This window comes from Podarcis erhardii (genome assembly GCF_964252035.2).
Source record: "Podarcis erhardii genome assembly, chromosome: 10".
In the NCBI taxonomy this organism is placed as follows: Eukaryota; Metazoa; Chordata; class Lepidosauria; order Squamata; family Lacertidae; genus Podarcis; species Podarcis erhardii.
In genome coordinates, this window is record NC_138500.1 from 10,190,065 (window position 1) to 10,203,834 (window position 13,770).

The 13,770-nt window shown below is 40.9% G+C and overlaps 2 long non-coding RNA genes across 6 annotated transcripts in view; both read left to right on the top strand.

The window, feature by feature from the left end:
• Nucleotides 1-5,212, top strand: part of LOC309352031 — a 25,196-nt gene extending 19,984 nt beyond the window's left edge. For 3 of the 5 annotated variants that reach the window (XR_014161029.1, XR_014161030.1, XR_014161031.1), the window contains 2 exons: nt 3,553-3,881; nt 4,742-5,212. This is a non-coding gene — a long non-coding RNA (uncharacterized lncRNA). Of the gene's footprint in view, nt 1-2,389; nt 2,608-3,088; nt 3,160-3,552; nt 3,882-4,741 lie in introns of those variants that run through there. The other 2 variants (XR_014161032.1, XR_014161033.1) reach the window with 2 other exon arrangements.
• Nucleotides 5,213-5,359: 147 nt separating this feature from the next.
• On the top strand, nt 5,360-6,639 carry LOC309352079. Its single transcript, XR_014161092.1, has 2 exons — nt 5,360-5,404; nt 5,749-6,639. It is a non-coding gene; the product is annotated as an uncharacterized lncRNA (long non-coding RNA).
• Nucleotides 6,640-13,770: the final 7,131 nt, after the last annotated feature.

Here is a 13,770-nt window from a genome sequence, read left to right on the forward strand (position 1 = left end):
CACTTGCAGGATTGCCTGAAGACTTGCAATGAGAAATTGTCTACCTTTCTATATTTTGTTTAAATTTTGAGTCATTTTGTTATGAGTGCAATTAGAATTGGGAAACGTACAAAATGCAATGATAAAAAGCAGTGGTCAGCAAACTTTTTCAGCAGGGGGCTGTCCCTCAGACCTTGTGGGGGGGCGGACTATATTTTGAAGGGGAAAAAAATGAACAAATTCCTATGCCCCACACAGTGGCGTAGCGTGGGTTGTCAGCACCCAGGGCAAGGCAAGTAATTTGCGCCCGCTAACCCTGGATTTGCGCCCCCTAACCCTATCCCTAACCCTAACCCCCAGATGTTGCGCCCGGTGCGGCCGGCCCCCCCTGCACCCCCCACGCTACGCCACTGGCCCCACAAATAACCCAGAGATGCATTTTAAATAAAAGGACACATTCTACTCATGTAAGAACACACTGATTCCCGGACCGTCCGTGGGCCAGATTGAGAAGGCAATTGGGCTACATCCGGCCCATGTGCCTTAGTTTGCCTACCCATGATATAAAGGTTAATTTTGAAAGCCATGAGGCTGGAGGGAAGGAGGTTGATAGGCTCTAAAGAGCCAGGGTGGTAAAGTGGATAACGATGATGTGAATGTTACAGATAGGTAGCCGTGTTGGTCTGCCATGGTCAAAACAAAATAAAAAAATTCCTTCCAGTAGCACCTTAAAGACCAACTGAGTTAGTTCTAGGTATGAGCTTTCGTGTGCATGCACACTTCTTCAGATACCTTCTTCAGATATCTGAAGAAGTGAAGAAGATCTGAAGAAGATATCTTCAGATATCTGAAGAAGATATCTTCAGATACTTCTTCAGATACCTTCTTCAGATATCTGAAGAAGTGTGCATGCACACGAAAGCTCATACCTAGAACTAACTCAGTTGGTCTTTAAGGTGCTACTGGAAGGATTTTTTTTATTTTGTTTTGATGATGTGAATGTATATAATCAAATGGAAAAAGCAATACTGTAGCTCTCTCCCTACCTGTGATTCCCAGCAGCTAATATTCAATGGCGTACAGTCATTGACAGTGGAGGTTGAACATAGCCTTCATGGCTAATAGCCACTGATAGTCTTACCCTCCATCAATTGTCTGGTTGGTTGGCACCCATCTGTCTCGAGAGACCATGGAGTGTGCCTCCAAGGGTGAAGTCAAAACGCTGCATTAGCAGCACCAAAGTGGCCTCCCTGGGACACAAGAATGGGCAGTGCATATGGAGGTCTTGGGCTGTCTAGGTGGCAAGACTTGCTGATGTGGCCAAAAGGAAAACAGAGCAAGATGTTTGGCACCAGCTTGGCTGTGGGAGTTGCCAGAAGGAGTTGTACAAGGCAGCATCCAACTGTCCTAGGGACTCTACTCTGGATTTGTGTGAGTGGTTGGTGCTGACCTTTAAAGCCCTAAACAGCCTCGGTCCACTATATCTGAAGGAGTGTCTTCACCCCCATCATTCTACCCAGACACTGAGGTCCAGCGCTGAGGGCCTTCTGGTGGTTCCCTCACTGCGAGAAGTCAAGTTACAGGGAACCAGGCAGAGGGCCTTCTCGGTAGTGGCACCTGCCCTGTGGAACACCCTCCCACCAGATGTCAAGGAAATAAACAACTACCAGACTTTTAGAAGACATCTGAAGGCAGCCCAGTTTAGTGAAGCTTTTAATGCTTGATGCATTATTGTATTTTAATATTTTGTTGGAAGCTGCATTTCATTAATTTCACTATTACTTTTAATAGTCCTTCGCTAATAGTTTTCTTCATACTTTTCTCTGCAATATTTCACATAGTCCTCCTTACAAAACTTCTTGCAATCCTGCTAGTGTAATCTGTTGATTACAATCGCTTTTCAGATAGTTCATATATTTACTCCAGTCCTCTGAGAATCTCTGATCCCGCAGGTTTCATATCCTTCCTGTCATCTTATCTAATTCTGCATAGTCCATTAATTTCAGCTATAATTTTATACACTTCAAACATGTCCCCTCTTACTTGCTTTCCCTTCTATACTAAGAAACACCAAATACTGTAGCCTTTCCTTGTAAGAAAGTTTTTTCTTTTGGAACCTTTTTTCCAGCTCCACAACATACTTTTCCAAGTGAGGCGACCACAACATGTTTCAGGTGCATTTGATTCTTTCTCTTCCTCTATGAAGCTCAGGGTATCTGCACAAGGTAGAAAGGTAAGGTAAAGGACCCCTGGACAGTTACGTCCAGTCAAAGGCGACTATGGGGTGTGGTGCTCATCTTGCTTTACAGGTCGAGGGAGCCAGCGTTTGTCCCCAGACAGCTTTCTGGGTCATGTGGCCAGCAAGACTAAACCGCTCCTGGCACAATGAAACACCATGACAGAAACCAGAGTGCACAGAAATGCTGTTTACTTTCCCGCCACAGTGGTACCTATTTATCTACTTGCACTGGCATGCTTTCGAACTGCTAGGTTGGCAGAATCTGGGACAGAGCAATAGGAGCTCACTCCGTCATGGGGATTCGAACTGCCGACCTTCTGATCGGCAAGCCCAAGAGGCTCAGTGGTTTAGAGCACAGTGCTGCCCGTATCTGCACAACAGCCCTGAAGGTAGGTGGAACTTAATGGCCGAGTGGAAACTTGAACCCCAGACTTTTTTTGAAACAGGGTATTGGTGGCTTGATATAAGAAGTTTGTTTAGCTGTTGCCATCAGGTTCTGAGCAGCATAAAACAGTTGAGGCTGGTTGTTTTGAAAGCTTGTTTTTTTTTCTTATCTTGTGAAAAGAAAGGCATAATAGGATAAGGCTCAAACCCTGGGCAGTCAGTTTCTCACATTAGTTTATCATTTTAGTATGGATTTCTCCTAATATATTCATGTTTGTAATTTTGTCTGTTATACACATTTTTGCAATTTCTCCTATAATAAGGCATATTTGTATAATGCCTTCAGTAATATTCACATTTTTAATGCTCACTTTACTCCATACTACTCTATGCATTTTTATATGCAGTACTTGGCTAGCGAACTGAAATGCAAAATTTGAGGATGTGTGAATGTCACAGGATGACTGTGGCTAGCTTTGCAATTTTGTTTAGGAATGTGCAAACGACTAATGCAAGAAGAGCTCTGTTGGATTGTACCAACAGACCATCTAGTCCAGGTATCCTGGGCCAACCACGGCAAGTTTGCCTTAAATTGCAAACTGAATCAAGTTTCTCTCGCATTCCTATTTTTCTCTCTCTCTCTCTCTCTGGGTGTGTGTGTGTGTGTGTGTGTGTGTGTGTGTGTATAGGATTGCACTGTAATTAAAAACAAAAGCAAAATGAAACAGGACAGAGCACCAAGTCTGCAAAAAGTCAGAATTTAAGAGAAGTAAATAACTACATTCCAAAATGAATTCTAACCAGCCTAATTTTTGAATCTCAAATGTTGATTTGTTATGAAACCAGCTGGCAGAACTGCAGATAGATTACTCCCTCCTCCTCCTTCCCTACCCTGTATAAATCCCTTTCCAACTCATGTATCATCAGACTTCTCATTTTTTTACTGACAGGGGCTTAGTCCAAAGAAGAACTTTTAATGTGGAAAGAAAAAGTCAACCCAAACTGCTAATCAATGCATACAGACTCAGGAAAATCAGTTCGAATGACCAGAGGGTTCCACTCCCCCCTGGAAAAAAAAGAAAGAGAGCAATTTGCTTTACAAGCACATGCCCAAGTTAATACAAAATCCTTGTTTGGGGTTTGCCAGCTGATTTAATCCTGGATGAGCCAATGAAAGCCAACACACACTTCAGGGGTGCTTAAGTTATTCCTTCAAAGTTTCTTGTGGAGTCTGTTTTGCAGAGACAACGCTGGTTGAGAGGCTTCAGTTGGATTACACGTAAGTTTACAAAAAGTGGTTTTTACATATACTTAAGACTGCAGTCCTAAACATATTCCCTGTTATTTACTTTCCCTTCACTTCTTTCTGTATTTTTTTTTAAGTCATAGTAGTTAAAAACACAGCTTTGCCAGCTTTTCTAACTGAATACTCTCTAATTCTGCTCTTATTTTATTATTTGAAAGTTTGTGTGTGTGTTATGCAAGATCACATCACGATGTGCTGAAAAGTGATATCACATACTATAAACACACGTTGCTGCATGCTGAAAAGGTCACCTGTGCTATAGATTGTAAATGTTTATTGTATTTAGGGCTTTTAGATAACCAGGTTTGTGGTTTGCAACAATACACCCTTCAGTGGTGATGTGCAAAATATGTTAGTTACATTAATGTGATGTGAGGTTTCTCTCTGTCCTGCATGATATCTTCATCTGATTCTACTGTACGCTGAAATTTTCAGCTGCATACAGTGGTACTATGGTTTATGAACTTAATCCATTCTGGAAGTCCGTTCTTAAACCAAAACTGTTCTTAAACTGAGGCGCGCTTTCCCTAATGAGGCCTCCGGGCGCCGGTGCCCTTCCACCATTCGGATTCCGTTCTTAGACCGAAGAAAAGTTCTCAAACCAAGACACTATTTCCAGTTTTGCAGAGTTTTGTAAACCAAATCGTTCTTAAACCGGACTGTGCTTAAACCGAGGTACCACTGTACAAGGCATCTGTTGAGGCTGGCCGAGGTAGAGTGTGAAGACTGTATTGTGCTAAAGTAGGGCTGCCTGTCCTATAGTTTCCGTGGTGTTGTGGGTTGGGATGTTGCACACATTCCCTTTCTGAAAACCATCTTACAACCATTTACAGGACTGGTGTTGGCAATGGGCATCACTGGGCAACTGCTGAAGACCTAATGCTCCAGGAAGGGCCCACCACTGACATCCTTCCTGGTCTTAGGGCCCTGTTGAGCTCTACACCATTGTTCTTCAATCTTGCATTCTCTGAGGTTGTTTGACTTCAACTCCTATCATTCCCAACCAACTTAGTCAATGGTTAGGCATCATAGGCATTGTAGTCTAGAATATCTGGGCACTCAAAGTTTAACAACTCTCCTGTAGGCCAAGGCTTGGAATCATGCTATAAATGGGGCTCAAAGCTCCAGAATGACACTGTGTCAGGAGTATTTTGGAGATTTGTAGAAAAATTAATTTAGGTCCTGAAGACATGGGTCAAATTCTGCTGATGCTTGCCACCAGGGTTCAGAGGAGGGGCTCACCCGCTAAGGAAGGCACTATTAGCATGGCCCCATAGCATTGTCTCTATCTTAATGCACAGAGTATGGGATCAGTTACAGATAGGTAGCCGTGTTGGTCTGTCATAGTCAAAACAAAAAAGGTATCTGAAGAGGTGTGCATGACCACGAAAGCTCATACCTAGAACTAACTTAGTTGGTCTTTAAGGTGCTACTGGAAGGAATTTTTTGTTCAGAGTATGGGAAACAAGCAAGACAAATTTGAGCTCTTAATAAAGGTAAAGGTAAAGGGACCCCTGACCATTAGGTCCAGTCGTGACCGACTCTGGGGTTGCGGCGCTCATCTCGCTTTATTGGCCGAGGGAGCCGGTGTACAGCTTTCGGGTCATGTGGCCAGCATGACTAAGCCGCTTCTAGCGAACCAGAGCAGCGCACGGAAATGCCGTTTACCTTCCCGCTGGAAGCACTTTGATGCGCTTTTGAACTGCTAGGTTGGCAGGAGCAGGGACCGAGCAACGGGAGCTCACCCCATCACTGGGATTCAAACCGCCGACCTTCTGATCGGCAAGTCCTAGGCTCTGTGGTTTATCCCACAGCGCCACCCGCATCCCTCTTAATACAGGATTGCATATATGACCTAATAGGCATTACTGAAACCTGGTGGGATGAGACTCATGACTGGAATGGAGAAATAGAGGGCTTCAACTTATTCAAAAGAAGATACCAAATGGGAAGGGAGGTGGAGTAGCATTATATGTAAAGGATGGGTACACTTGTGAAGAGATCCACGAGTTGGAGCATGGAAAGCAGATTGAGAGTATATGGGCAAAAATTGTAGAGGAGGGAAACAACAGTGACCTTACCGTGGATGTCTACTATAGACCACCAAGCCAGACTGAAGACTTGCGTAATGCCTTCCTAGAGCAGATTACCAAACATTCAGAAAGGGGAGCTATAGTAATCATGGGAGACTTCAACTTCCCTGATACCTGTTGGAACTCAAACTATGCCAAGAATGTAAGGTCTGACAAATTCATCTGTTGCCTGGCTGACAATTTCATTTCCCAGAAGGTGAAAGAACCAACAAGGGGATCATCTATCTTGGACCTGGTCCTCATCAACAGGGAGGAACTGATTGACCAAGTGGAAGTACTGGAAGTTTGGGAGGAAGTGATCAGGTCCTCTTGGGTTTCATGATCCAGAGGCAAGGGAAAGCTTAAGGAGATACTGGATGAGATTCCATGGTCAGAAATACTCAAAGAGAAGGAAGTCCAAGATGGATGACACCAACATTAACATCTTTGTGGTGCTTGGTTAAGACATAACTCTTCCTTTGAGAGACTATAATAATCATGTATATTGTTACTGTGGAGGTTTTCTTTTTTAAGTGGGCTCTTGTAGTTCCTTTGTTAAACTGGATGTTTTTTGTTTTGTTTTCTTCCCAGTGTGGCCTAGAGATATTTTGTATTAGGTGACAAATGAAATGAATAAATAATAATAATGACTGTTGTTATTAGGTTGGCCCTTATTTATTGTAACACCAACCCCACAATTTCCCTTCATTTGGGGCATTGACTCATGAGAAATGACTCGACTTTTAGCAGGTTGAATTTCTTGTAATTTGTGGTGTGTTCCCCTAACTCATGGTCATCTGGATCTGTCTGGTAGCTTGACTGATCTTCCTGTGGCATTGTTGAACATGAGACTTCAGCGAGTCTTCTTGCTCCTGGATGCATGATGTTACATCACGGCTGGCACTGAGATGACAACATGATTGAGAATGGGATAGGGAGAGCATGATGGATAATCATCCACCTGATCCAATACAGCTGTGTGTATCCATTTCGATATAATTGCAACATGAATTCATAATGTAAACTCTGATGTAACATTATGCACCAACTCAACTCAACTTAATTACTGTACAAATGAACAACAGAGTAAATGACAAGCAGAATCCAATTAAAGTAATCAAAACTTGGGTGGAGAGGTGGCAGAAGGCGGTGCTTGAACTCCAAAGGAAAAATACGCTCTCGTTTGGACATAATTACTCTTCTTACTTTTTTTAAAAAAACACAGCCCCCCTGGCGTTTTCTCTTTCTCACTCTCTGTTTCCCTTTTTAATTTCTGCACCTTTCCCTGATAAGAGGAAAAACTAGTCTGGACCTATCTTTTAAGAGCAAATGTTCCCTGGGTTGTGCTCATCCTTTCTGCGTTTTTGTACGTTAATCATTAAATATAATTAATTACAGCATCTTGTAATTAACTTGGAAGGAATAATTATACAAGGGAATGGGTTTGTAACCACATCACATTTCTTTGATTTGGGAGGGAGTAAAAATAGGATAAACGGCTTGTGGAATTAGATGAATAAAGCTGGCTTCATTCACCTGGAGATGAAATGTTGCGCTCAAACTCAGGAGCCAATTTATTCAATCAGCTGAAGGAGGCAAATGAAGCTTTTCCTGCACTGTGCCATTTCGGGGCTGCCAATTGGGAATGACTGCATGTCTGAGTGCTCTCCCATGGGAAAAACAAGTCCCTGAAAGTCCCTGAATGTTGAAAACTAGCATTTTAGGTGTTAATGGAAAAATCTGAGGGCTCCCTTGGACAAAAACAAAGACACCAACCAGGATAACTTGGAGCAAAACAGCAGCCTGTAGGCTTGGCCTTTATTGGATACTGTTGCGACAGGACTCCCACCCGCAACAAGATGAAGCAAAATGGAAGTCCAGAACAAAAGAAGACCCTAACTTTTATTAGTTACTAATCCCCCAAACTACACCCCTAAGACTACATCACAACTACATCACAAAAAGGAGGGGTTGAGGGAGGAGTTGTGGAGGTAACCTGAGTATCTTGTCACCTGGCTGGTCCCTCCTTTCCCCCTCCCCATGAGTCATTTCCAGAGGACAAAAGGGAGTTGGCAGTTTCCTGCCCCCAGAGGGAAGATCTGATCATTGTCCTTTGTTCCAGTCCATGTTGAATCCACTCCCATATGCAAGTCCTTTGTGACCTGGATGGTCTTCTGTCTGGGACCATCAAGGCTGTCATGCCAACTGGGTAGGGCTCCTGTGTATGTGCTGGTATGGTTAAGGGATCATGGCCCTCCTTTATCAAACCACCCCCCTTTGATAGTCCTTCCTTCATGGAGTAAAATAAAAGTGGACCAGTGTAAATCTGATGTATGGTTGATTTACTATGAATTTATAACAGAAACATCGCGTATGTCGTGTGTGTGTTGTGTTTGTACAAACTGAATGATTGGGGGGGGGGGGTTCCTGCAACATAGGGAAATGGTTTGCCCTAGTCTATTCCCTGCATCAGGAATGGGGAAACTGTGGCCCTCCAGAGGTTGTTGGGATACAACTTGCATGACTTTTGCCAGGCTGACTGGGGCCGATGGGAATTGGAGACTATCACACACCCTCAGATGAAAATAGGGACGTTCTTCACTCCCCCAACTGACCATCCTTGACCTCCCATTATTTTGGTGCCCCCTGCCCCCCACAGAACATTTCCACCACCACTGCTCCACCGGGATACACCACAAACACCCTCCGCTGTCCTGAAAGCTTGATTTTGAGATGAAGGGCAGGATATTATATCTTATCAATCAGATCTGGTGGTTGAATTAAAAACCAGTGGGGTGGAAGTTGCTGGGGAAACTTCCTAAGAACTTAGCTCCATGGGAGAAGGGCAAGATAAGTAAGACAATCTGACATGGACTGATACTGACTGGAAGATCTGATGCAGAGGCATGGACAGTTCAATGGTTCACGGAGCTATGAATCTTGCAGTTCAGTGTCTGTGAGGGAAGGTAAAGTTGTCAGTTTGGCTGTGGCTAACACCTCGCACAGGGCTAAGCGGAGGACTGAGAAGCACTCCCGCGAACTCAGAAAACTTAGGCACAGGAAATGCGGCAGGCTGAGGTAAACGTCAGAGCAGTCAACGGTTTGAGAAAGTAAAACTTGAAAGTAGGGTAAGTCGAGAATGAAGTTTGACAATAAAAGGCTGAGGAAATGGGGAATCTGGTTCAATTGGGCTTTTAATTCACTTCATGTTTTTCTTTTCATTTTTGGCTGCTCATTTTTCTATAGCCCTCTTTCTTCTCAGGAACTGAACCACCTTGCCGCTTTTTCCCTTTTCCCTCCCAACTCTGTTGCTTCCCCTTCTGATCATTCCCTCCTGTTCCAGAGGGTTGGAATACCAGTATGACAGGAGGTTCAGAGGACTTCCGGTGGAGCGCGAGCCCGTCACAAGCGAGGGATTTTTCCGCTAGAGGAATCCCAGCTATTTCGGTCGAAACGGGGGGTTATTGGGCGAAATAACCCCCCCCATAAAGCCTCTGGAGGGTGTTCAGAGGATCAAGTTCCCGGCAGTGCTAGAGCTAACCTACTGGCCGTCAGGTAACCCCGAAAAGGGGCGAAGAGTACGGAGGGAGGATTAGCAGGCTATCGGGAAGCCATTGCTATGGCCGATTAGCAAAGCCCCGACCTTGCAAGGAACAGCGCTCTGCTCTCAAATTTAAGAAATTCAGACTCAACAAAGTTATAATTTGGAAGAAATAACATTAAGGAAGGCTCCGCAACTAAAAAGGATTAATACAGAGTTCAGCTGTCATCTGGAATCAGCGCAGACGCAGCATTGTAAGCAGAGCTGGAAATTGAAAGTGAGTGAATTGGAATACAAAGGAGGGAGGTGTGAGGAAGTCATGGGAATAAGTAAATGAATTATAAGACAGAGAAAGAGGGATTTGTTTTTAACCTGTTTCTATTCTTCTTTTTTTCTGTATTTTGTACTTTTTTCTTTTTTGGATTATGTAATTTTTTATTTTTCCTTTTTTATTTTTTCTTCTTTTCTCTTGGAAATTTCAATAAATATTATTATTATTATTTTTAAAAAAAGGAAATTGATTTTTTTAAAAGTAATTTTTATTAATTTTACAACATAAACAAAAAACAGACAAACATAACACGACTTCCCCAAACCTCCCCTTCACTGCATCCTTATTTTAAAATTTTTTAGCAATCCTTCATCCCTTTTTATATTTAATTCTCTTTAAAGTTTTTTTAAATTTCAATTTTTACAGCTGTAATTCTTTATATCCAATCCCTTGACATCTTAACATTCCGAAATTTTACAACAATTTTTAAGATAGATTTTGAATTTTTTCCAGTCTTCTTCCACTGTCTCTCTCCTCTGGTCACGGATTCTGCCGGTCATCTCTGCCAGTCCCATAAATTCAGTCACCTTGGTCTGCCATTCTTCCAGAGTAGGTAATTCTTTAGTCTTCCAATACTTCGCCAAAAGAATTCTTGCTGCTGTTGTTGCGTACATAAAAAATGTTCTATCTTTCTTTGGAACCATTTGGCCTACCATGCCCAAGAGAAAAGCCTCCGGTTTCTTTACAAATGTCCACTTAAGGATTTTCTTAATTTCATTATAGATCATTTCCCAGTAGGCTTTAATCTTCGGGCAGGTCCACTAAAGATGATAAAAAGTTCCTTCGCATTCATTACACTTCCAGCAATTGTTATTGGGCAGATGATATATCTTTGCAAGCTTGACTGGGGTCATGTACCACCTATAGATCATTTTCATTATATTCTCTTTCAAGGCACTACATGCCGTAAATTTAATACCTGTGGTCCATAACTGCTCCCAGTCAGCAAACATAATATCATGACCAATATCTTGTGCCCACTTAATCATAGCTGATTTAACCGTTTCATCCTGTGTGTTCCATTTTAGCAGCAGATTATACATTCTAGACAGATTCTTAGTATTGGGTTCTAGCAATTCTGTTTCTAACTTTGACCTCTCCTTCTGAAATCCTAGTTTCCTGTCCTGCTTAAAGGTTTCATTTATCTGGTAATAATGTAACCAGTCTCGGACTTTAGGTTTCAATTTCTCAATAAAAAAAAAAGGAAATTGAAAGTGAGTTGCCGCTAGCGGCTATTGTTTCCGTTTCTCTCTAAACTTTTAGAACTAAAGTTAAAAAGTATAAAAGAGACTTTGGAAGAGGTTACAAGGACACAGGAAGATTATTACAGTAAAAGAGGGACCAGAAAGTTACTATAGTGGCAAATAGACGTCTTTGGTGTAGCAGAGGATATATAAAGCTTGAAGTGTTTTCCCACTTTCACTTTTAAAGACAAAGAACCGCATTGGAAGGAGAGCCTTCGACTCCATTGTTAAGAGCTAAAAGGCTGCTGTTGCAGAGGGAGAATTAAAGCTTTGATTCATCTTTTGGTTGATATAGACTTTTAAGAAGAAAAAACTATATATAGTATAATTTGGAACGGAGGTGGTTTTCTTTTTATTTTTTTCCCTTTGGAGACTGATACTTATATGAATTTTAGATCTACGCCACTTATCTGGACTCCGATTCCCTAGTGGATGGAATGAGTCATTACAACTTATTTTTCTATGATTTTCCTTGCCAGTGGAATATTTTTAAGAAATAGGAAATCTGACTTCTCCCACCTCATGTTTTGGGTGCTATGTGGAATACTCCTTCTGGGACTCTATTGATTAATCTTTAAAAGTATTTAAATATATTCTGGAATTAATACCAACAAGACAATTAAGAATCAATCTTCTGAGTTGATATTATAGGTTATAAAATATTTGGATATCTGAAAAATTATTTTTGAAAAATAACTATATTTGGACATTATATCTGAATTATAAAAGAAAATATTTGGATTACGAATTCTTTGGATTATAATTGGATTATAATTTTATATGGGAGGAAGCGAAAGAGAAGATTCTAATTAAGGATTAGCCCAATTGGGGGCAAGAAGACAGTCCTGTACTTTGGCTTGGATTTTGGATTTGGCTTCTCCTTTTCTCCTTTGAAGTTATTAAAAGGAGATAACCCGACAGCTTACCTATCTGGGTACCCCTTCTCTCAAAAGATACCCCTCTCTACATATTGTACTTTTCCTTTTTCTTTTTTATACCCAGTACTACTATACCCCTATTCTACTCCCTACTCTACTCCCTACTTTTTTGGAAGTGGACATATTATAATTCAATAATTGAAATTGTAAAAATTGTTTAAAATTTATCATCCAAATTTGGTACACAATAATTGATTATTGGCTAATTTAATGAATAGGGTTTAGTACTGTAAGGCAGTTTGGTGAAGGATTGGGGAGGGAGGTTGTAGAAGGGAGAAATGGCATACCAACAGAAGAAAGGGGTGGAGGGGGTGACACCAACAGAAAGGAGAGCATCTAAGCAAGAATCGGACTTCAAAGCAGAAATATTGAAAATGTTTGCAGAAATTAAACAAAGTGAAAAGAATTTGGAAACAAAATTAGAGCAAGTGGATAGTAAAATTGGCAATATGGACAAAAAAATTGAAGAGACGGTCAATGAATTGAAAGGACAAATAAGAGAGGTATCAAAAAGAACTTTATCATTGGAAGAAGGGATGAAAAAGGTTAAATTAGAAATGAAAGAGGTGAAACAGGAAGAAAAGAAGATGAAAGTGGACATGATGGAAATAAATAAAGCACAGGAAGATATTAAAGATGCGATAGCTATGAATGAACTGAGACAGAGGGAGGTGAATCTGAGGCTGAAATCAGTGCCGGAGATACAGAACGAAGATATTAAAGAGAGATTGATTATGGAGATAGCGCAATGGCTGGAGCTACCAACAGAAGAAGTTGTAAAAACAGTACAAAGTGCATTTAGAATGAAAGTAAGATCAAACAAAGCAAGGAAATTTCCAGGGGACTGTTTAATTACATTTAAAGACAGAGAAATGAGAAATTTGATACTACAGAACAGAGAGAGAAGATTATACATAGATGGAAATTACATAATCATTTTTAAAGATATACCAATAAGATTGTTGAAACGAAGAGATCCATACAAGCCATTGGTACAGACTCTTAAGAAAAATAAAATTGATTTCAAGTGGGAATTCCCTGAGGGAGTCTCGTTTTTCTACAAAAGTAGAAAACAGGTTGATAAGCCCAGAAGAAACAGGGAAATTTTTGAGAAAATACAAGGAACTAAAGGCAGAAGAGGAAGAAGCCAAAGGTGCAGAAGGAGGAGCAGGATCTAAGGAAGAGTCAGAATCAGGGGAGGAAAAAGAAGAGAACGGAAAGAAGTCGGATGAAGAAGTAGAAGAAGAAGGAGGAGAGGAAAAGGATATGTTATAACAAAATTAATTTAAATTTATTTATTTGGAATCCATCATGGCGCTAAAATTATGGAATTGGAATATTAATGGGATGAATGACAAGAAAAAACAAAATAAAATTCAACAAATCTTGAAAAAGAAGAAGTTGGACATTATATGTTTACAAGAAACACACGTGGCAAGGAAACATAGAAAAATATTGATTAATAAATGATTAGGGAATGAATTTGTATCTTTGGACAAAGGAAAAAAAAGAGGGGTAGTTCTATATATCAAAAACAAAATTGAATCTCAACAAATCTTTAAAGACGAAGAAGGAAGAATTATAGCAGTCCAGATCAAATGGCAGGGTGAAAATTTGATAATTGTCGGGATCTATGCACCTAATGGAAATAAGACTGATTTCTACAAAATCTTGGAAGAAAAACTATTTGATTATATGGATCAAAAAATTATAATAATGGGAGACATGAACGGAGT